Source organism: Rhinopithecus roxellana, chromosome 11 (genome assembly GCF_007565055.1).
Source record: "Rhinopithecus roxellana isolate Shanxi Qingling chromosome 11, ASM756505v1, whole genome shotgun sequence".
In the NCBI taxonomy this organism is placed as follows: Eukaryota; Metazoa; Chordata; class Mammalia; order Primates; family Cercopithecidae; genus Rhinopithecus; species Rhinopithecus roxellana.
Window position 1 is genome coordinate 5262812 of NC_044559.1, and position 22948 is coordinate 5285759.

General features: G+C 42.3%; 1 pseudogene; it reads left to right on the plus strand.

Annotated features, from left to right (window-relative positions):
- The first annotated feature begins 6211 nt into the window (after positions 1-6211).
- Positions 6212-8099, plus strand: LOC104675838 (annotated as a pseudogene).
- Positions 8100-22948: the final 14849 nt, after the last annotated feature.

A 22948-nucleotide genomic window follows, 5' to 3' on the forward strand; every position in this document is an offset into this window, starting at 1 on the left:
ATGTCACTGGCTTACTCTGCAATCCTATGTATTTTGTCTTACGCATTAAAAGCACTCCTAGGCCCAGCGCAGTGGCTCAGTCTTATAATCCCAGCTACTTGGGAGGTCAAGGTGGGCAGATCACCTAAGGTCAGGAGTTCAAAACCAGCCTAGCCAACATGGCGAAACCCTGTCTCTACTAAAAATACAAAAATTAGCCAGGCATGGTAGCACATGCCTATAATCCCAGCTACCAGGAAGGCTGAGGCAGGAGAATCGCTGGAACCTGGGAGGCAGAGGTTGCAGTGAGCCGAGATTGTGTCATTGTACCCCAGCCTGGGCAACAGAGCAAGACTCTAGTTAAAAAAAAAAAAAAAAAAAAGCACTCCTGGGGTTGGGCACAGTGGCTCACGCCTGCAATTCCAGCACTTTCAGAGGCTGAGGTGAGAAGATCACTTGAGGCCAGGAGTTCGAGACCAACCTGGGCAACATAGTGAGACCCCCCATCTCTACAGAAAATTATCTGGGTGTAGCAGCGCATGCCTGTGGTCCCAGCTACTTGGGAGGCTAAGGTGGGAGGATCACTCAAGCCCGAGAGGTTGAGGGTGCAGTGAATTGTGATCATGCCACTGCACCCAGCCTGGGTGATGGAGCAAGACCTTGTCTCAATAAAAAGATGTTAAAATACAATAAAATAAGAGCACCTCTGAAAAGGACTCCATAGGCTACACAGGACTCTAAAGGGGTTCCTGGCACAGAAAAAGTTAAGAGCAGTGAAGAAGATGAGGGGTGTTCAGAGCTATGATTAGGGCAGCGACGGGGAGGGATGGAGTCCTCTGGGTCTCCCCAAGAACTGCCTGGGGGTCTTATGAGCTGTTCCTTCCTAGGCTTTGCCCTGCACCAAGTCCCTGGCCCCCTGCAGGCCTGGTTGTTTGCTCTGTCTGGGTCCCCCAAGCCAGCCTGAGTCTGAAAGAACTACCTGGTCCTCGAGGCCTCACTGTCCATTCAGACCCCTGAGCCCCGACACCTGGCTGCAACTCTGGCCTTCCCATTTCCTTAGGTATACTGCAATTCCTCAGAGCTAGAAGGAGCTAGAAGAGCTGACCAACACTCTGTGAGGGTGGGGACTCCTTGGGAGACCAGGGGACCCCAGAGTGTGGCAGCTGCCCCCATAGCACAGCCTGAGTGGGCGAGTGATGTCTGGGACAGCGTTTCACTGGAGGGACAGGAGCAGCCTTTGCTGCAGGCCTGACTGGAAGCTTCTGGGCCTTCCTAGGAGGGTGGGGCAGAGAGCACGGCATGGGAAACAGAGACCAAGAGGCGGCTGCCGGGGTGCAGGGCGACTTCTAACGCTTGGGGCTGCCCCTACATTTGACACTGAGAGTGGAGGCCCAGAGCTGGGTCCCAATTCCAGCCCTAGAGTGCAGACCCTCTAGCCTGGCCCTGTCCTCTGCTCTTTTCACACCAAGAGGGCTGCGGTCCAGAAACTCCCCAGCAGGAGTCCCCACCAGGAGTCTCAGCCTCTTCCTGATCATCTAAAAGCCTCCTAGAATCCTAGTTCTGGTAGCAAAAACTTAACAGCTTCTCCCCGAGGACCAGAAGCCTACGATTTCACACCAGTGTGAAGAGCAGCTGCTCCTGCCCATGCGTCCCCGCCAAGGACTCTGTGTCCCCAGCAGGGGACAGGGGCGAGTCACCACATGATGAGATTGATGCGTGAGAGCTCCTGTCAGAACAAGGGAGTTTCTGGGTTTGTTGTGGTTTTCATTTGTTATCTACTTGATGCAAGCACATTCTTTAAAAATGAAATAGCACTGAAAGCCAGTTTTCGGTCCCATCCCTCCTGCTTTCTCGTGTGAAAATAAATATAATTTAAAAGTTGTTGGAACCCAAAAAAACCCACTTTAAACCTTGAGAGAAATGTGAATGTGATCTTAGTCACATATGGTTCCAACTTCTGTTTCTCAGATTATAGATTAACTTGCTTTCTTATTTTTTGTTCTGTACAATGACTAGAGAGAATTAAATTATATCAGGGACAAAAGCCTCCTGCCTTCTTATTTAATGACTCTTGTTATAGATTAACTTCCCCTTTGTTGTCCTGCTTTGCCTAAACCAGATGACAGAAAACCCATGACTGTTACAACCATTATATTAAAAATGCTAAATGTACCCTTTCCAAAAAGGATGCATTGCCTATCATCAATCAAATTGCTGGAAGTATGTGCCAACTTCATATGAAAAATGTTGTAATCCTGCTAAAAACATCTCTGTCTCTGCATCTATAAATGAAACCCTAATTTCTCTACTTCAGAACACTGCCTCCATCTCTTCGCAGTTGATGTTTCTGAGTGGGCCATCCTCAAACTTTGTATTTGAATAAACTCTCTTTAAATTAGACTCTGATCCTTTTGATTATTTTAACTTGACATTTTGGCAACTGCAGATAGGACCTAAAGCAAGCCTCCTGTGATCCTCGTTGCTTTGCTGGCACTCAAAGGTTTGGTACCAGCATGAGTGGTTTTTACTCGTCTGACCTCATCAGAGCTGGCGGGGGTCTCTGGTAAGACTTCTCTCAGGTTTCATATCTTCCTAATTCTGGCTGAGAGTCAGACTTCATTCAAGCAACCCAATTCCGCAGTCAATAGAGCTAGAATTGAAGCTCAACTTTTGGCTTTGAGGTAGTCACTTTATTGTTATTTCTCCAGAGATTCTGTTACAAACTTCTGCAAGTTTGTAGTTTTACTTTCCTTTGAGGTTAAGATTTTGTCTGTTTCGCGTGCTAAAGTTTGCAACTTTTCTCTCATTCAAATTTTGGGGCTGGGTGCAGTGGCTCACACCTGTAATCCCAGCATTTTGGGAGGCTGAGGCGGTTGGATCACTTGTGGCCAGGAGTTCAAGACCAGCTTGGCCAACATGGTGAAACCCAATCTCCACTAAAAATACAAAACATTAGCTGAGCGTGGTGATGCATGTCTGTGGTCCCTGCTACTTGGGAGGCTGAGGTAAGAGAATTGCTTGAACCCAGTAGGTGGAGATTGCAGTGAGCTGACATTGCACCACTGCACTCTAGTCTGGGTGACAGAGTAAGATTCTGTCTCAAAAAAAAATTGGTTAAATAGAAAGCAGTTTCTTTTTAAAAAGAGAAAGTGAATGCTTGTGGCTTAAGCTAAATGTGAGGTTTTAAACTGGCCAGGTTTTGGAGCTTGGTTAAAATTGACATTTAGATTTTCTTTTCGAGTGACCAAAAGTTCATAAAAGGCTTTGTCTGAGGATGTGATTTACTTGACCTGAGACAGTTCTATATAACGGCCACTGTTCCTCCCACCTGAAAGGCACCTTAGGTAACTGAGGCCACACAGGAGTGTCACAGATCATAACTTCTGCTGTGTAAGGTCCCTACAGGGAAACCCCAAGGAAGAACATATGGGGAAATCTGATTAACCTGTTGGGCACACATGAAGGGTTGGTATCCCAGGGCCCTAAGCCCCCAGAAATGTCTGGGTTTCACTGAAACACGTAAGAGGGTAGAAGTGACTCATGGGTGACACCTCAAGGAGTAATCCCTGTTAAGCAGAATACTAGATCCAAAACATCTTTTCCAGCTGGGCACGGTGGCTCACACCTGTAATTCCAGCACTTTGGGAGCCAAGGTGGGTGGAGCCCAACATGCGGAGTTCGAGACCAGCCTGGCCATCATGGTGAAACCCTGTCTCTACTAAAAATACAAAAATTAGCCAGGTATGCTGGTGGGCACCTGTAATCCCAGCTACTTGGGAGGCTGAGGGAGGAGAATCGTTTCAACCTGGGAGGCAGAGGTCTCAGTGAGCTGAGATAGTGCAACTGTACTACAGCCTGGGTGACAGAGAGAGACTTCATCTCAAAATAAATATATAAATAAAATTTAAAAATTAAAAAAATTAAAAAAATAAAACATCTTTCTCTTTGAGTCTTTGGTCACTTAAAAAGAAAATCCAAATTATGGTCCATCTTCCATCTAAAACTGAGTCCTCTTTAAGAAAGATCCATCTTTAGAAACTCCAGCTGGATTTATGTACAATACTTATGGCACCACCTCCTATCAATATTTGGAAAAATGGTCTTACTTGACCTAAGAAAATCCTAAGTTGCAGTGGACAAAATGTAGTACCTTTGAAATGCCTAAACTAATTTAATTGTGTGCTCAATTAGAAAAAGCCAGCTATAAGATAAAACAAAATAATTGGGAGAGTTATTTTCAATGATACTTGGATGCTTCTAAAGAGGTTATAATAAAGTTATTTCTTTACAAGAGAACAAAAAGTTGTCTTAAAAAATTCTGAATTAGGCCGGGCGCGGTGGCTCAAGCCTATAATCCCAGCACTTTGGGAGGCCGAGACAGGCAGATCACGAGGTCAGGAGATCGAGACCATCCTGGCGAACACGGTGAAACCCCGTCTCTACTAAAAAAAATACAAAAAAACTAGCCGGGCGAGGTGGCGGGCGCCTGTCATCCCAGCTACTCGGGAGGCTGAGGCAGGAGAATGGCGTAAACCCGGGAGATGGAGCTTGCAGTGAGCTGAGATCCGGCCACTGCACTCCAGCCTGGGTGACAGAGCAAGACTCCATCTCAAAAAAAAAAAAAAAAAAAAAAAAAAAAAAAAAAAAATCTGAATTAAAGACTGCTGAAATTTATTCTCCTCCCTCAGCTCCTCTGTCTCTTTATTCTTTATTATCCTTTATTATCTCCTCCTTCTCTTTATCCTTTACTACCTTGCCCAGATATACCTCCTCCTCCTCCTCCTTCTGCTCCATTTCTCAAACAGCCAGTGTCTGGTAGGCGAGAACCTACCCTAGTTTCTCAATCATGGTCAAAGGCAAAACTTAAAGACATAGTTCAGGAATTTCCTGATTCTCACCAGGACCAGGAAATTGGTTTTCTCAGGAAATTTAAATTAAATATTTGTGCTTATGACCCTGGCTCTACTTTGGGAAAAAAAATTATTTTAAATGGAGAATGAACATAAGCTTTTGTTGACACTGGAGCCACATTATCTATAATACATCTAACCTTATTACAAGATTCATTCCTTGGAGTAAACAAAAAATTCAAATGGTGGGTGTCACAAATACTCCTGTATTGGCTTATAAATCTCAGCCTGTAGCTTTTCAGCTATTTCACTTACAAGGGACTTATGCTTTCCTTTTGGTTGAATCAGCTCCCATCCATCTTATAGAAAAAGAATTATATAATACATTTCTTTCTCCCCAAAAAAGGAAAATGTATTTAGAATTAGATGATAAAACTGAGTTACTAGACATAACAAATTTTTCAAAAGCTAATTTAATTGCAGTCTATATTGCCATAGAAGACACTGAATTATTGAGTAATGAAAATTACAAAACCTGCTAAAGGTAGTACCTGATCAATTATGGTTAAAGTCCTCTGCTGATATTGGAATAATCATCTTGGCTGCCCCAATCAAAGTTCAAATAGATCCTTCAAAACCCCTTCCAAACCTTAAGCAACACCCTTTATTTATTTATTTTTAAAGTAGTTTTAATTCATCGTATATGGATTGAGTGACTTTGTTAAGTTTAACAGATGTTTACGTAACTTAACTGTGAACTGTTCTGTTTCATTACCATGTTATAGTTTGTCTAAAATAAAATTTGTGTAGCTTTCTTACGAAATTTATTTATAAGGCTCTTGTTCCTAGAGTAGGCAAACACTCCTTGGGCATGTTCAGGTTGGTTGAGCAAACTTCCCAAATTCACATACTCCAGACTTTTTTTTAAAACTTGTGTCTCTAGTTTTCCAATTATAGGAACAATAGATGGCCTTGTTTGTTTTTACTAGATGTTCATGCCACTTAATTTCATTTTTAAATTTCATCTGTTTGGATCTCTAATACAATATTAAGCAATGGTGGTGACAGTTGGTGTCTGTCTGTAGCTCCCGATTTTAATTGAGGTGATTCTCCTTTTCCACCATTTGTAGAAATGTTTACGTTGATTTGAATACATCAAAATTATTGCTCTAAGATTACCCCATTACACGCTCTGAAATCAATTCCCAAAATATTTAAACTGAAATCTTATTCCCTAAAGAGCACACAATTTTAAAAAGGTGATTGGGGGGCTAATGTTTACTGTGTGCAGTGTAAACAGGAGGCTGGCCCTGTAGGGGTGTGTTGGGGGGGATGGCGAATGCGTGGCAGGGTGCGCCTGTTTCTAAGGAGGGTTCTGGGGTATGGGGCACGGCGTTAAGCGCATCCTGGAGCCACAGGCTGGGGGACTTGCCGCCAGCCAGCGCCGGATGCGGCGGGCCCTGGGATGCACTCGAGCTCCAGCGTGCCGAACCTGGGGCGAGCTGACTTCGGCGATCCGCGCCTCCGCCCCTCGCCCGGGAGGCGGCGCTGGGGACCTTCAGCCCTCCAGCTGCCCCACGCCCCAACCAACGCGACCCTCCGGCCGCTGGGGCTGGCTGCTCAGACGCGGCGCAGGGGGACAGGGCGGACGCTGGGCGTCCCCGATGTCGCCCTGTGAGCTAGGACAGCCGAGCGTGGACCCAGGCAAACGGCTCTGTGTATCCTCCGCGCCCTCCAGTCTGAGAGCGATGCTAGCGGAGTGCCAGAACCGCTGCCTGGGCCTCACGGGAACCGCAGAGCGCTGCCGAGGGTCCCTCTGGCCAGAGCCCTGCATTTCTCTGACCCCACCTATCCCGGGGCCTTGGAGTCTGCGGCTGGGGGCTAACGAGGAGGGCAGGTGCCTTAGAGAAGTGGTGGATCCCATTAGAGAGGCTTTGCTGCCGGAACCACAGCAATGGAAGCCTCCTGCAATCTCGCTGCACCCATCCCGTCCCCTCTACTCTCCCACAAGTTCCAAAGCACCCTACTGTATCCAGGTTCTCAAAATAACCCTTCATCTAATGCAGTGTGAACATAAGCACAAACACACAAACAGTGACATGATCTCAGCTTACTGCAACCTCTGCCTTCTGGGTTCAAACGAACCTCCAACCTCAGCCTCTCAAGTAGCTGGCACTACAAACAAGGGCTACCATGCCCAGCTAATTTTTGTATTTTTAGTAGAGATGGGGTTTCCCCTTGTTGCCCAGGCTGGTCTCGAACTCCTGGACTCAAAGGATCCACACGCCACAAGAACCTTATAAACAACTAACTGAGAAGTTAATTGTAAATGTCATCTGCAGGGTTAAATACATGTAAACCTTAGAGAAATTTTAGGAAAAAAGAAAGAAAAAAAGAACAAGCAGAGGCCCATGTCTTGCCAGACACAAATAAAATAAGTACCGTAAAATTACTGTAATAGTCTCTCCTCCCATTGCCCAAGATATCAAAAGGAAAGAAGGCCAAGGGGAAGAAGGTGGCTCCCGCCTCTGCTGTCATGAAGAAGCAGGAGGCCAACAAAGTGGAGTGGTGAATCCCCCGTTTGAGAAAAGGCCTAAGAATTTTGGCATTGGACAGGATATCCAGCCCCAAAGAGACATCACCCACTTTGTGCAATGGCCCCGCTATATCAGGTTGCAGAGGCAGAGAGCCATCCTCTATAAGCAGCTGAAAGTGCCTTCTGCGATTAACCAGTTCACCCAGGCCCTGGACCAACAAACAGCTACTCACAAGTACAGACCAGAGACAAAGCAAGAGAAGAAGCAGAGGCTATTGGCCTCAGCCCAGAAGAAAACTGCTGGCAAAGGGGAAGTCCCCATTAAGAGACCATCTGTCCTTCAAGCAGGAGTTAACACCGTCATCACCTTGGTGGAGAACAAGAAAGCTCAGCCAATGGTGATTGCACACGACACGGATCCCATTGAGCTGGTTGTCTTCTTGCCTGCCCTGTGTCGTAAAATGGGGGTCCCTTACTGCATTATCAAGGAGAAGGCAAGACTGGGCCGTCTAGTCCACAGGAAGACCTGAGCCACTGTCGCCTTCACACAGGTGAACTCGGAAGGCAAAGGTGCTTTGGCTAAGCTGGTGGAAGGTATCAGGACCAATTACAATGACAGATATGATGAGATCTGCCCTTACTGGGGCGCCAATGTCCTAGGTCCCAAGTCTGTGGTTCGTATCGCCAAGCTCACAAAGGCAAAGGCTAAAGAACTTGCCACTAAACTGAGTTAAATGTACACGTTGAGTTTTCTGTACATAAAAATAATTAAAATAATACAAATTTTCCTTCAAGAAATTTACTGTAATAAAACATTGTGAGACTAGCAGAAGGATAAATAAACAGATTAAGGGAACAGAACCGACACCAGAAACAAATCAGCACATCTAGTCACCTAAATATGACAGAGCTACACTTTTAAACTGTGAATAAAGGATTGATTATTCAATAAATGTTGTTAAACATTTAAAGAACTGATTTTCATCAGTAACTGAGGTTACTCCCCAGACTCTGTGGCGCTGGGGGTCTGGAATTATGTAGGTGGGAGTGGGGTGAGGTGTGGCTACAACTCCAGCAGAAAGAGGCCAACAGCCTGGGATGAAGAATCAGGCCAGAATCAGGGCTTCCAGAGCAGCTGAAATTGAGGAGGGAGGAGGAATTCCAGAAAGAAGAGACCAACAGAGGCAGAACCCCCAAATCTGTATATAACCCCTCAAGTTCTTGGCTGATTCCTAAGCTGCACTTGTACAGGGCAAGATTCCAAGGAATCCAGAGGAAAGCAAGCACTGACCAGAGATTTCAACAGCTGCCCTGTGCTAGAGAAACAGTGCAGAGCTCAGATCCCATCAAGTAATATTAACTTCATGTTTGTCATACACAATCAAAAATATTTTTTCCTGGCTTGTCATTTAAATTTTAACTTTGCTTATTGCATTTTTTCCCATAAACAAGATTGACAGTTTTATGCACACAAACTTGTCAATATTTTTCAGTGTGGCTTTGTTTTGCTGAAATGCTTGGGCAGTCTATAAAATTATGAAAATATACGCTATAATTTCTTGATTGGTAGGTTTGGTTTTGTTTATATTATTGTTTTTGTTATTTTGTTATGGCTGATTTTTTAAAACTATTAAATCTTTGCTCTAAGTTAATATCTGAAATTTTGACAAAAGTGATATCTCTTATAAAAACAGATCAGAATCAGCTCTTTAAGTGTTTAACAACATTTATTGAATGATCAATTCATGTTAGATGATCTTGGGAGGTGGGCGTGGGGGTAAGGAACATGGTTGTCAAAGGATGCAAAGTTTCAGTAAGGTGGAAGCAGTTCAAGAGATGTGTTTACAACATGGAGACTATAGTTAGTCACAAAGTACAGTATTATATTCTTGAAAATCACTGAGAGAATAGATTCTAGGTGTTCTCACCACAAAGATGATAAGTATGTGAGGTAATATAAATGTTTATTAGCTCAATTTAGCCATTTTACAATGTATACATATTTCTTTTCTTTAATCTCCTATGGAAAGGATCTGTACATATTCCAAATATCATGTTATACGTGACAAATACATATAATTTTTGTCAATTTTTAATATTTATTTATTTATTTTGAGGCAGTGTCTTGCTCTGTTGCCCAGGCTGGAGTATAGTGGTGTGATCTCAGCTCACTGCAACCTTCGCCTCCCGGGTTCAAGCAATTCTTATGCCTCAGTCTCCCAAGCAGCTGGAACTACAGGTGTGCCCCACCACGCTCAGTTAATTTTTGTGTTTTTAGTAGTGACAGGGTTTCACTATATTGGCCAGGCTGGTCTTGAACTTCTGATCTCATGATCCACCCGCCTTGGCCTCCCAAAGTGCTGGGATTACAGGCATGAGCTACCACACCTGGCCACACCCAGCTAATTTTTATATATTTTTTATAGAGATGAGGTTTCATCATGTTGCCCAGGCTGGTCTCGAACTCCTGGCTCCAAGTAATCCACCCACCTCAGCTTCCAAAAGGGCTGGAACTACAGGCATGAGCCACTGTGCCTGGCCAAAACACTTACTTACTTTTTAAAAAGGAAAAGCTGAGTAAACACTCTGGCTTTCCATTAAAACCCCAGAAAGGACACACCTCAGAGTAACGGCTACTTCCCAGGACTGAGGACTATGCCTGAGGACTAAAGGCAAAATTGAAATAGATCTGCGCTGAAAAGTCTAAAATCAAGTTTCCATAGGATCAAAATGATGTGCTTGTGATTAAACTTCCTCCAAGAACAAAAAAAAATTCTTAAGTGGAAGATAGCAGAATTCAAAGTCTCTAAAACGTGTCAACCACCATATTTAGAAGGCAATAAAAACTTGCGAGCGATGATAAAAAGCAGAAAAATGTGACCTACAATATAGAGGGAGATTGTCACTAGAAGCAGACCAACAAATGACACAAGTGTTGAAACTGGCCCACAAGAATTGTGAAGTATTATAAATATATTAAAGAATGTATGGGAAAAGATAAATATAAAAAAGAAAAAGACAGGAATTACAGGAGAGATATGGAAACTAAGGAGAGATATGGAAACTAAAAAAGGAACCAAATCCTAAAATAAACATATACAATACCTGAAATCAAAAATGTATTGAAAGAGCTTAAAAGTAGATTGGACCTGCAGAAGAAAGAATGAACTTGAAGGCAGTCAATAAAAATTATCTAAACTGAAGAACAAAGAATAGAGATCAATAAAGAATCAAGAACAAAGAATTGAACAGACGCCGGCTTTGGTGGCTCACACCTGTAATCCCAGCGCTTTGGGAGGCTGAGGTGGGTGGATTACCTGAGGTCAGGAGTTCGAGACCACCCTGGACAACATACTGAAACCCCTTCTCTACTGAAAATACAATAATTAGCCGGCCATGGTGGCACACGCCTATAATCCCACGCCTACTCAGGAGGCTGAGGCAGGAGAATTGCTTGAGCCCGGGAGATGGAGGTTGCAGTGAGCTGAGGTCATGCCACTGCACTCCAGCCTGGACTCTGCCTCAAAAAAAACAAAAAAGGAAAAAAAGAAAATTGAAAGGAATCTCAATGACTTGTGGGACACTGTAAAGCCATCTAATATACCTATAATTGGAGCCCCAGAAGGAAAGGATTAGACAAGGAGGTAGGGGGAGAAAATTATTTGAATAATTTCAACATGAAATTATTCATTATTTGAAGGAAAAGAATGAGAGAGGGTAAGTGGGAGTATCCTGTCATAAGATTCTAACATTATAATTGAAATGGTATAATACTAAATCAAAGTAGCCTTGACATGCCAGTCACAGTGGCTCTCACCTGTAATCCCAGCACTTTGGAAGGTCAAGTTGGACAGATCACTTGAGGTCAGGAGTTCAAGACAAACCTGGCCAACATGGGGAAACCCCATCTCTACTAAAAATACAAAAATTAGCTGGGTATGGTGGTGTACAACTATAGTCCCAGCTACTCGTGAAGCTGAGGCACAAGAATCACTTGAACCCAGGAGGCGGAGGTTGCAGTGAGCGGTGATTGCACATACCATTGCACTCCAGCCTGGGCAAAAGAGTGAGGCTCTGTCTCAAAAAAGGAAAGAAAGAAAAGAAAAAGTAGACTTGATAAATTAAGTTTACATATTGTAATCTTTAGAGAAACTGCTACAAATATAGTAGAAAGAGCTGTAGATAAAATATCAATAAAGGAGATGAAATGCGGTACTAAAAAAATAATGCCCTATTGACCCAAAAGAAACCAAGAGAGATGATACAAAGAACAAGTAGCACAAATAAACAAATAGCAAGATTGTATTCTTAAACCCAGCCACACAAAAATTACATTAAGTGAAAAACAAATTAAATAAAAGGAATAAATTGTGAAACTGTATAATAGAGCAAAACATTACTATCTGTTATTTACAGAAGATACAAGTTGAAAACAAAATGGATAAGCTCTACCCTAAAACCACTAAACATAAAAAAGAAAACTGGCATGCCTGTACTATTAATATTATCAAAGAGATCTTAAGATAAATATATTACCATAGATAAAGAGGGACATTTCATAAGGACAAAAGGGTTAATTAATCAAGAAAACATGAGAATCCTAAATGTGTATGTACATAATAAGAAAGCTTCATGTTCTATGAAAAAAAATTTTTTTAATTAAAATTTAAAAATTGGATTTAGCTGTTCCATGAAAATTTTTTTTTTTTTAAATTTAAGGTTCAAAACACATTAATTGAGAAAAATAGGACAGAAATAAAAGAGTAAATACTTTGGGAGGCCGAGACGGGCGGATCACGAGGTCAGGATATCGAGACCATCCTGGCTAACACGGTGAAACCCCGTCTCTACTAAAAAATACAAAAAACTAGCCGGGCGAGGTGGCGGGCGCCTGTAGTCCCAGCTACTCGGGAGGCTGAGGCAGGAGAATGGCGTAAACCCGGGAGGCGGAGCTTGCAGTGAGCTGAGATCTGGCCACTGCACTCCAGCCTGGGCGACAGAGCGAGACTCCGTCTCAAAAAAAAAAACAAAACAAAACAAAACAAAACACACACACACAAAAAGAGTAAATAAATAAATCCTCAGAGTTGGAGATTTCTGACTCCCAACAACGAGGCTCTTTCAAGAATATGAAAGCAGAGAGGGGTGAAGCGTTGGGACTAGTTATTCAATGTACCTCAGTGGAAGTGGGAAGTACAATTTTCAGCTTCAGTTATAAGGGGTGAGATGAGGCTAAGTAAAGAAGATCCGTGGCAAGGTTGGAGGCCACAGTATCAGAATCAGTGAATAATTTGGTATGAGGTGGGATAGGACAGGTGGTCCAGGATGAATGCTGGCCTCAGCAAGGGTATGGGAGTCACCTTTACACAATGCCAGGTGGGAGAGTTGCAAAAACCAGAGGTCCCTGAGTAGCATCCTTTGCCCATCTGCTTCAGAAGTGTGGGAAATGCCAGATACCATTTCCATCTCTCAGAGAGTTACAATGCACAGTGGCATAAAGGCTATTGGATGCCTGTTGGAAATATATCTGTTTTTTTTTTCTTTTCTGTTTATGAGTGTATGAGGTAATACAAATGTTAATAAGCTCAATTTAGCCATTCCACAATGTATACATATTTCTTTTTTAAAATCTCCTATGGAAAGGATGTATACTTATTCCAAATATCATGTTACACCTGATAAATATATATAATTTTTTGTCAATTTTCTGTCAACAATTACAGAAGTAGCACATAGATTATGGTAGAACCAGGATGCTGGACACGTGACCTCAGCTTGATCAATCAGATTTTTTTTTTTCTGAATCTTTGAAAATTGAGCTAATATTGCAAGAACACTAGGATAAGTCAGAAGCCTTTCAGCACATGGCCAGACGCAGTGGCTCATGCCTGTAATCCCAGCTCTTGGGGAAGCTGAGGTGAATGGATCACCTGAGGTAAGGAGTTCAAGACCAGCCTGGCCAACATAGTGAAACCCTAGTCCCTACTGAAAATACAAAAGTTAGCCAGGTGTGGTGGTATGTGCCTGTAATCTCAGCAGCTCTGGAGACTGAGGTACAAGAATCACTTCAACTGGTTAAACCCGGGAGGCGGAAGTTGCAGTGAGCCAAGATTGCGCCACTGCACTGTAGCCTGGGGGACAGAGTGAGACTGTTTCAAAAAAAAAGGAAGCCTTTCAGCACAGCCAGGGTAGCTGATGAGCAGAGGACATTTGCTACATTTCCTCTTTCCTTCTTCTTTATAGCTCTTTTGGTCACTTCTATTTACAAGCCCATCTATTTTGAAAGCATATTCAAAATAGACTATTCCTCCAATTCATAAATATACTTTGCTTCAGTTATCCAGAATTGGCTGGGGTTTTTTGTTTGTTTGTTTGTTTGTTTTGTATCCTAGAATCTCAAATGACATAGAAAGTGGTACAAAAGAATAGGCTGAGGGCTAAAACCCAAGGGAAGAGAAGGTGTTTGGCAATCACGCAGCCATGAAAATAGGACAGTGAAATTCTCATTCATATTCCAGAGTGGGAATCTAGTAGCCTTTTGTATCCAGTTATGAAAGAGTTAAGTTCCCTGATGTACCTTCAGAGCAGCGAAAAAGTTAAAAGTAAGTAAAAAAGAGTTAAGGTCTTGCTTCTAGTCAAATAAAATTAAGTGTCCAGTTGAGGCCAAGATTCTAGGAGAACACATATCATCTGCCATAGATTATTATGAGGGGTGTGAGGAATATAAACAAGCCAGCATAGGGTCACTTCTTCCACATGTATAACTTAGAACATAACGACAAAATCATTTCCCTAAATTCTTATCTGAAAGCATGAAGCAAAACTGAAGACTACTGTTTGATCCTGATGAATGATCTTTTAAATTGTGATAAAATATACATGGCATAAAATGTATCATTTTAACCATTTTTAAGTGTACAACTCAGTGGCATTAAGTGTATTAACACTGTTGTGCAACTATCACCACTAACCACCTCTAGAATTTTTAAAAATTGAAACTCTGCACCCATTAAACAATAACTCCCTATTCTCCCTTCACAACAGCCACTGGTAACCACATTCTACTTTCTGAATCTATGACTGCCTATTCTAGGTACCTCATATAAGTGAAATGATACAATATTTGCCTTTTGTCTTCACTGTTTTTCTATAGGTTTTCTATTTCTTGTATTATTTGTCTGTTTGACTATTATTTCCTTCCTTCTGACAGCTTTGGGTTTAATTTGTGCTTTTTCTAGTCCCTTAAGATGTAAAGTTAGGTTATTGATTTGAGATCTTTCTCCTTTTTAAAGTAATCATTTATAGCTATAAATTTCCCTCTTAGGCCGGGCACGGTGCCTCACACCTGTAATCTCAGCACTTTGGGAGACGGAGGCGGGCAGATTGCCTGAGCTCAGGAGTTCGCGACCAGCCTGGGGAACACGGTGAAATCCCGTCTCTACTAAAATACAACAAATTAGCCGGGTGTGGTGGCGGGCACCTGTAGTCCCAGCTACTCGGGAGGCTGAGGCAGGAGAATCACTTGAACCTGGGTGGTGGAGCTTGCAGTGAGCCGAGATCGTACCACTGCACTCCAGCCTGGGCGACAGAGCTAGACTCCGTCTCAAACAAAACAAAACAAGATGAAACAAAACAAAACAAAAGCAAAACAAAATTTCCCCTCTTAGGAGTGCTCCTATAACTCCTGTAAGTTTTGGCATGCTGCTTTTTTTTTTTTCTTTTTGAAACAGATTCTTACCTGTCACCCAGGCTGGAGTGCAGTGGCATGATCTTGGCTTACTACAACCTCTGTCTCCCAGGCTCAAGTCATCCTCCCACCAATTCATGCCAAGTAGCTAGGACCGCAGGCATGCACCACCACACCTGGCTAATTTGTTGTGTTTTTGGTAGAGATGAATTTTCACTATATTGCCCAGGCTGGTTTCAAACTCTCATGAACTCAAGTGATCTGCCTGCCTCGACCTCCCAAAGTGCTGGGATTATAGACATGAGCCACCACACCCAGCCTGGCATGCTGCATTTTTGTTTTCATTTGTCTCAAGATATTTTGTATTTTCCTTTGTGTTTTCTTTTTTGACCTGTTGGTTATGTAAGATTATGTTGTTTAATTTCCATATATTTGTGATTGTTCCAGCTTTTCTTCTGTTATTGATTTCTAGTTTAATTCTATTGTGATAAAAAATATAGTTTGTGTGATTGCAATCTATTAAAATTTATTGACTAGTTTTGTGACCTATAATGTGGTCTCTCTTAGAGAATGCTCCATGTGCTCTTGAGAAAAATGTTATATTATCTTATACATGTCTGTTAGGTACAGTTGGTTTATATTGTTTGTTTTAGTCTATTTAGACTGTTATAACATATAATAAACAGGGTGGCTTATAAACAATGCAAACTTATTTCTCACAGTTCTGGAGGCTGGGAAGTCCGAGATGAAGGCATCACTAAATTTGACATCTGGTGAGGGACTGCTTCCTTATAGACAGCCATCTTTTCACTGTTACCTCATGTGGTTGGAGGGCTGAGGGATCTCTCTGGGGTCTCTTTTGTAAGGGCACTGTTCTCATTCATGAGGAATCTGCTGTCATAACCTAACCTTCCAAAGTCCCCACCTCCTAATACCATTATGTTTGGTGTTGAATTTCAAGATATGAATGTTGGGAGAACATAAACATTCAGTCCATTGCAGTATTGCTCAAGTCTTCTATTTCCTTATTGATCTTTGATCTGGTTGTGGTATTCATCATTGAAAGTGGAATGTTTAAGCATCCAATTATTTTTATTTTTTATTTTAACTTTTTTGAGATGGAGTTTCACTCTTGTTGCCCAAGCTGGAGTGCAATGGTGTGATCTCAGCTCACTGCAAACTCTGCCTCCTGGGTTCAAGCGATTTTCCTGCCTCAGCCTCCCGAATAGCTGGGATTATAGGCATGTGCCACCACGCCCAGCTATTTTTGTATTTTTAGTATAGATGGGGTTTCTCCATGTTGGTCAGGCTGATCTCAAACTCCCAATCTCAGGTGATCTGCCTGCCTTAGCCTCCCAAAGTGCTGGGATTACAGGCATGAGCCATTGCGCCTGGCCAAGTGTCTGATTATTATTGTAGAACTGTCTGTTTCTCCCTTCAATTCTGTCAGTGTTTGCTTCATATAGTTTGGAGATGTGATGTTTAGTCCATATGTTTATAATTGTTATATCTTCTTGCTGTTTTAACCATTTTATCAATGTATAATGTCTTTCTTTGTCTCTTGTAACCATTTTTAATTTGAAGTCTATTTTGTCTGATTTTATTATAGCCACCCCAGTCAATCTTTTAGTTACTATTTGCATGGAATATCATTTTCTATCCTGTCATTTTCTATCTCTTTGTGTCCTTTGCTCTAAAATGAGTCTCTTGTTGACAGCATATAGTTGAATCATGTTTTCTTTTTAATCCATTCCACCGATCTATTCCTTTCGACTGGGGATTTTAACCCATTTACATTTAAAGTAATTACTGATGAGGAAAGATTTACTTTTGCTGCTTTGTTATTTGTTTTTGTATGTCTTATAGCTTTGTTGGCTCTTACTTACTCCTTTACTCTCATCTGCTGTGTTTAGTTACATTTTTTCAGTGCCACATTTTGATTCCTTTCTCATTTCCTTTTGTATTTATTCTATCAATATTTATTTTATTTTATTTTAAGTTCTGGGGTACATGTGCAGGATGTGCAGGTTTGTTACATAGGTAAACATGTGCCATGGTGGTTTGCTATGCCTATCAGCCCATCACCTAAGTATTAAGCCCAGAATGCATTAGCTATTTTACCTCATGCTCTCTCTCCCCCAATGCACCACCCCCCAACAGGCCCCAGGGGTCCCTGTGTCCATGTGTTCTCATTGTTCAGCTCCCACTTATAAGTGAAGACATGTAGTATTTGGCTTTCTGTTCCTGCATTAGTTCTATCAATATTTTTTGATAGAATAATTTATTATTACCTTGGGGATTACATATAACATCCTAAAGTTATAGCAATCTAATTTAAATTGATGCAAACTTAACTTCAATGCCATAAAACACTTCTATAAAGCTCTTCTCTCCCCTACTTTATGGTATTAATGCCAAAATTACATCTTCATACATTGTGTACTCATTAATACAGATTTGTAATTTTTATGTATTTGTCTTTTAAATCCTGTGGAAGATAAAAAATGGCTTACAAACCAAAATTACAATAATACTGATTTTTATATTTGCCCATGCATTTACTACAGACCTTTATATTTTCGTATGACTGAAAATTACTGTCTAGTGACTTTTCATTTCAACATGAAAGACTCTATGAACTAAAAAGACAAATTATCTGCTCCTTACAAATCCAATACACAATGGTGGAACAGAGACAGGTTACCACAAAGACATTCCATCAAAAAGGAATGAATGAAGATACAGAATGAACATTGGTTCATGGCAAGATACTGTGAGGTCCTGCTACCCTGTGTGTAGAAAATATTCCTTGAATTAGATACTTATTCTGATCTTTAGTAGGTGTTCCCAATTCATTATTCTCTATACCTCTTGACTAGCTTCTGGGAAAGAGTCCGTCCCTTTCTATTATCCTGCTTGACATTTTCTGAAGTGGGCATTGGAGACTATGCACTCTTCGGAAGCTGAGCAGTGTTCTGAGCTTCTTTCTTGTCTATAGAAGTCTGGAGGGTTTTTTTTTTTTTTTTTGACCAGGCACAGTTGCTCATGCTTGTAATCCCAGCACTTTCAGAGGCCGAGGTGGGTGGATCACCTGAGGTCAGGAGTTCAAGACCAGCCTGGCCAACATGGCAAAACTCCATCTCTACTAAAAATACAAAAATTAGCCAGGTGTGGTGGCATGCACCTGTAATCGTAGCTACTCAGGAGGCTGAGGCAGGAGAATCACTTGATCCTGGGAGGTGGAGGTTGCAGTGAGCCAAGATTACGCCACTGCATTCCAGCCTGGGTGACAGAGCTAGACTCTATCTCAAAAAAAAAAAAAAAAAAAAAGAATGCTGGAGGTTTTCAGGGAACATTTAATGTCATGTCCAGGCTCTTTATTTATTTGGCACTATCTAATTCTAATCAGCTTCATTTGCAACAGCATATCCACAGTTCTTTTTTGTTTTTGAGCCTCACCTCACTCTGTCACCAGGCTGGAGTGCAATCTTGGCTCACTGCAACCTCTGCCTCCTGGGTTCAAGTGATTCTCATGCCTCAGCCTCCCAAGTAGCTGTGATTACAGGTGTGTGCCACCATATCCAACTAATTTTTTGTATTTGTAGTACAGACAGGATTTCACCATGTTGGCCAGGCTGGTCTTGAACTCCTGACCTCAAGTGATCCTCCCACCTCAGCCTCCCAAAGTGCTGGGATTACAGGCATGAGCCACTGCGCCCAGTACATGGTTCTTTTCTTTTCTTTTCCTTTTTTTTTTTTTTGACAGGGTCTCTGTCACCTAGACTGGAGTGCAGTGGCACAACTTAGTTCACTGCAACCTCTGCTTCCTGGGTTCAAGAAATCCTCCCACCTCAGGCTAAGTAGCTGAGAATATAGGCACATGTCACCATGCCTGGCTAATTTTTGTATTATTATTATTATTATTATTATTATTTTTGGTAGAGACAGGATTTCACCATGTTGCCCAGGCTGGTCTCGAACTCCTGAGCTCAAGCAATCTGTCTGCCTTAGCCTCCCAAAGTGTTGAGATTACAAGCATGAGCCACCAAGCCTGGCCCACCATTCTTTTCTTGACACAGCTCCACCTATCTATCTATTTAGTACCAGGAACAAGGAGCCCATCATGCTTAGTGAGTAATACGGTTTGGATTTATGTCCCTGCCCAAATCTCATGTCAAATTGGAGGAGGGGCCTGGTTGGATAATGCAAGCAGATATCTCCCTTGCTGTTCTCATGAGATCTGATGGTTTAAAAGTATATGGCACTTCCCCCTTCACTCTCTCTCTCTGCCCTGCTATGCCATGGGAAGAAGGTGCTTACTTCCTTTTCATCTTCTGCCATGATTGTAAGTTTCCTGAGGCCTCCCAGTCATGCTTCCTATTAAGCCTGCAGAACTGTGAGTCAATTAAACCTCTTTACTTTATAAATTTCCCAGCCTCAGGTAGTTCTTTATAGCAGTGTGAGAATGAACTAATACAGTGAGCGAGTGTTATTGGCTGGATTATATCTTCCTGAAGTTCATATGTTGAAGTCCTAACTCCCAATACTCTGAATGTGACTGTATTTGGAGATGGGGTCTTTAAAGAGATAATTAAGTTTAAATCAGGTAAATGGGGTGGACCCTAGTCCAGTATGACCAGTGTCCTTATAAAAAAATATTAGGACAAGGCCGGGAGTGGTGGCTCATGCCTGTAATCCCAGCACTTCAGGAGGCCGAGGCATGGTGAAATCAGGAGTTCAAGGCAAGCCTGGCCAATATGGTGACACCCCGTCTCTACTAAAAATACAAAAATTGGCTGGGTGTGGTGGCATGTGCCTGTAATTCCAGCTACTTGGGAGGCTGAAGCAGGAAAATTGCTTGAATCCGGGAGGCGGAGTTTCCAGTGAGCCAACATGGAGTCATTGCACTCCAGCCTGGGTGACAGAGTGAGACTCCATCTCAAAAAAAAAAAAAAAAAAATAGGACATAGACACACATGAAGGAGAGACAATACGAAGACAAAAGAAGAAGATGGTCATCTAGAAGAAAGGGAGAGAGGCTCATAATAAAACCAACCCTGCCAATGCCTTGATCTTGCACTTCTAGTCTCCAGAACTGTGAGAAAACAAATTTCTGTTGTTTAAATCACCTAGTTTCTGGTACTTTGTTATGACAACCCTGGCAAACTAATACAGAGAGCAATACTTTTGTTCTTTTCCTCCTGAACCATTACATCCAGTTGAGAGGATTTACTGGGTGACAACTAAATCTATTCAGAGATTTTAATGATGGATGTGACAGAAATAATCTTGGTTGGATCCTTGCCTGAAATATGAGTTCTAATAGTCTTTCTTGTTGTTTAAAGTTCCTCTAAAGTCTATACTTTATTAACTGGAAATAAAAGACATTGGCTAACATGGTGAAACCCCATCTCTACTAAAAATACAAAAAAATTAGCCAGGCGTGGTGGTAGGCACCTGTAGTCCCAGCTACTCGAGAGGCTGAGGCAGGAGAATGGTGTGAGCCCGGGAGGTGGAGTTTGCAGTTAGTCAAGATCGCGCCACTGCACTCCAGCCTGGGTGACAGAGCAAGACTCTGTTGCAAAAACAAACAAACAAACAAACAAAAAACAACCACATTTGCCACTCTCAATCCTGCAAATTCCTGAGTTTCTATACTCTCTATTCCCTTCCATTCCTGCCCTACAAATTAATTCATTATTTTCTTGGTACATCTCTTCCTTAATTTAGCATGTCATATGCAGCCAACATTAATATTTTGTTTTCTAGTCTCTTCTCCTGGAGCTACAAGCATACAAGGTTTATTATCTACCTTTCAAGTTATTGTGGGTGATCGTTTTGTCAAATGTACCAATGGAAAACAGGTTCCAAAATTAGTTTCCTTGCCCCATCACTTGATCCCTAAGCCAATGCCACAAAAACCTGGTTTTTGTAAAGACCCTTCATCTCTAGGCATCAATTTTTGTATCAATCAAGATATGCTAAGCTATGTCAAAATCATAATGACATAGAATAACAAAGATTTATTTTTCATTCATGCTGGATGTTTATTTGTTGCTGGGGCCTCTTCACTTTCCATCTTTTCATGCTAGGATCTAGGCCAATGGAGCAGTCATAATCTTGAACATTGCCCAACTCAAAAATGGAAAGACAGAGAGCTCCAGAGGATGATAAATTGGTAATTAGATGCTCTGGCCCTGAAGTGACGCACATCATCTGCTTACAACTTATTGGTCAGGACTAGCCATATGGTTCCACTCAACCACAACAGAACCAGGAAGTGCAACTAACCACATGCCCCAAAGGTGGAGCATGGGAAATATTTGGTCAACAGCATTACTCCAATTGCATATGAACCATATAATCAAATGTACCTAGGTCTGGTGACTTGAGGCCCAATTTCACGAGAGTTGCAGCCCCTCACCCATTCCATTTCCAGACTTGAGGTCCCTGGCGAACAAGTACATAGTGTGCACCTTTCTGCTAGTCTTCCACAAAGGAATCTGTGATGATTTTGGCAGGTAACTGTGCCAAGTGAAGAGTAATCCCCAAAATTTTCAATTACAGTTGACCATGGCTCTGTGATAAAACCAATTCGTTGATACACAGACCACCAGGTTGGTTCACCAATCAGGGTTCTCACAGTATCAGGTGATAAATGAAACTGACCAGAGTCAACAACAGCCCCATGGCATGGGGCAGCAGCAATCATTCAGGGTCATTTCCCCAGTTTTTGGATGTGTAGATAGAGCAGATGGCCTCACTGCCATGGAATTGCTTCCTGACTTAGAGGATAAGTCTATTGCAATGAAAAGCCAAGCAGAAGCCACTGGAACACCCCTCCTGGCTATGGGAGGAAATGAAAAGGAAGTTAACTCTCTGACTCTTGAGGCTTGAGGTTATTGAAGTGTTTGTCTCATCTTTTTGAATTTTCATGTCAGCAATTGCTCTCATGTAGCATGAAGGGTGTGTGCAGCTAGGGGAAGTGAGTCAGGGAGAAGCCAGCAGAGACTTAGATAAAAGCAGGTAGACTGGATGGTACCAGGGGATGGCCAATAACCAGGGACCAAATCCAGGGGATCTTCACAGTGTTCTTTATGTGATGCATGTGAGAGACCTGATCAAGGGCAGTGGCAGGAGGAGTGACTTCACAAAGTCAAAGACGAAATGTAGCAGGACAAGGGGAGGCGGGGCCCTCTCAGGGCACGAGTCTGTCCTATAACTGGAACAGCACCTTATGTAACCCCAGGCAAGACTGCTCCTTATGCAAAGCTCAGTTTTTCCAACTTCAGTTCATCACAAGTACACAAAACTTCTGAGTTGTAGAAAAAATAGTTATGTTGGCTGGGCGCAGTGGCTCAGCCTGTAATCCCGGCACTTTGGGAGGCCCAGGTGGGTGGATCACCTGAGGTCAGAAGTTCGAGAACAGCCTGGCCAACATGGAGTAGAGATGAGCCAACCCCATCTCTACAAAAATGCAACATTTAGCTGGGCATGGCAGTGCACACCTGTAGTTCCAGATACTCAGGGGGCTGAGGCAGGACAATTGCTTGAACCCGGGAGGCAAAGGTTGCAGTGAGCCGAGATCACACCACTGCAATCCAGGCTGAGAGACAGAGTGAGACTCTGTCACAAAAAAAAAAGAGAAGAAAAAGTAGTTATGTCTATGTATACCTAATTTATTTAGTTAGTCACACTTTAAACCACATATCACAGAAAGCAATATTTCCATTTATACATGCTGCATTTGCCCATTCTACATTTTCTGAAGCAATTTTATTTCTAAAACTTCTGCATGGATCAGGGACCTCAGGGTCTTTATCATCCCTGGAGCCTCATGTTGAGTCATCCCACATGTTTCTGGAAAACCTCCTTTCTTGAGACCAACAAGACCAA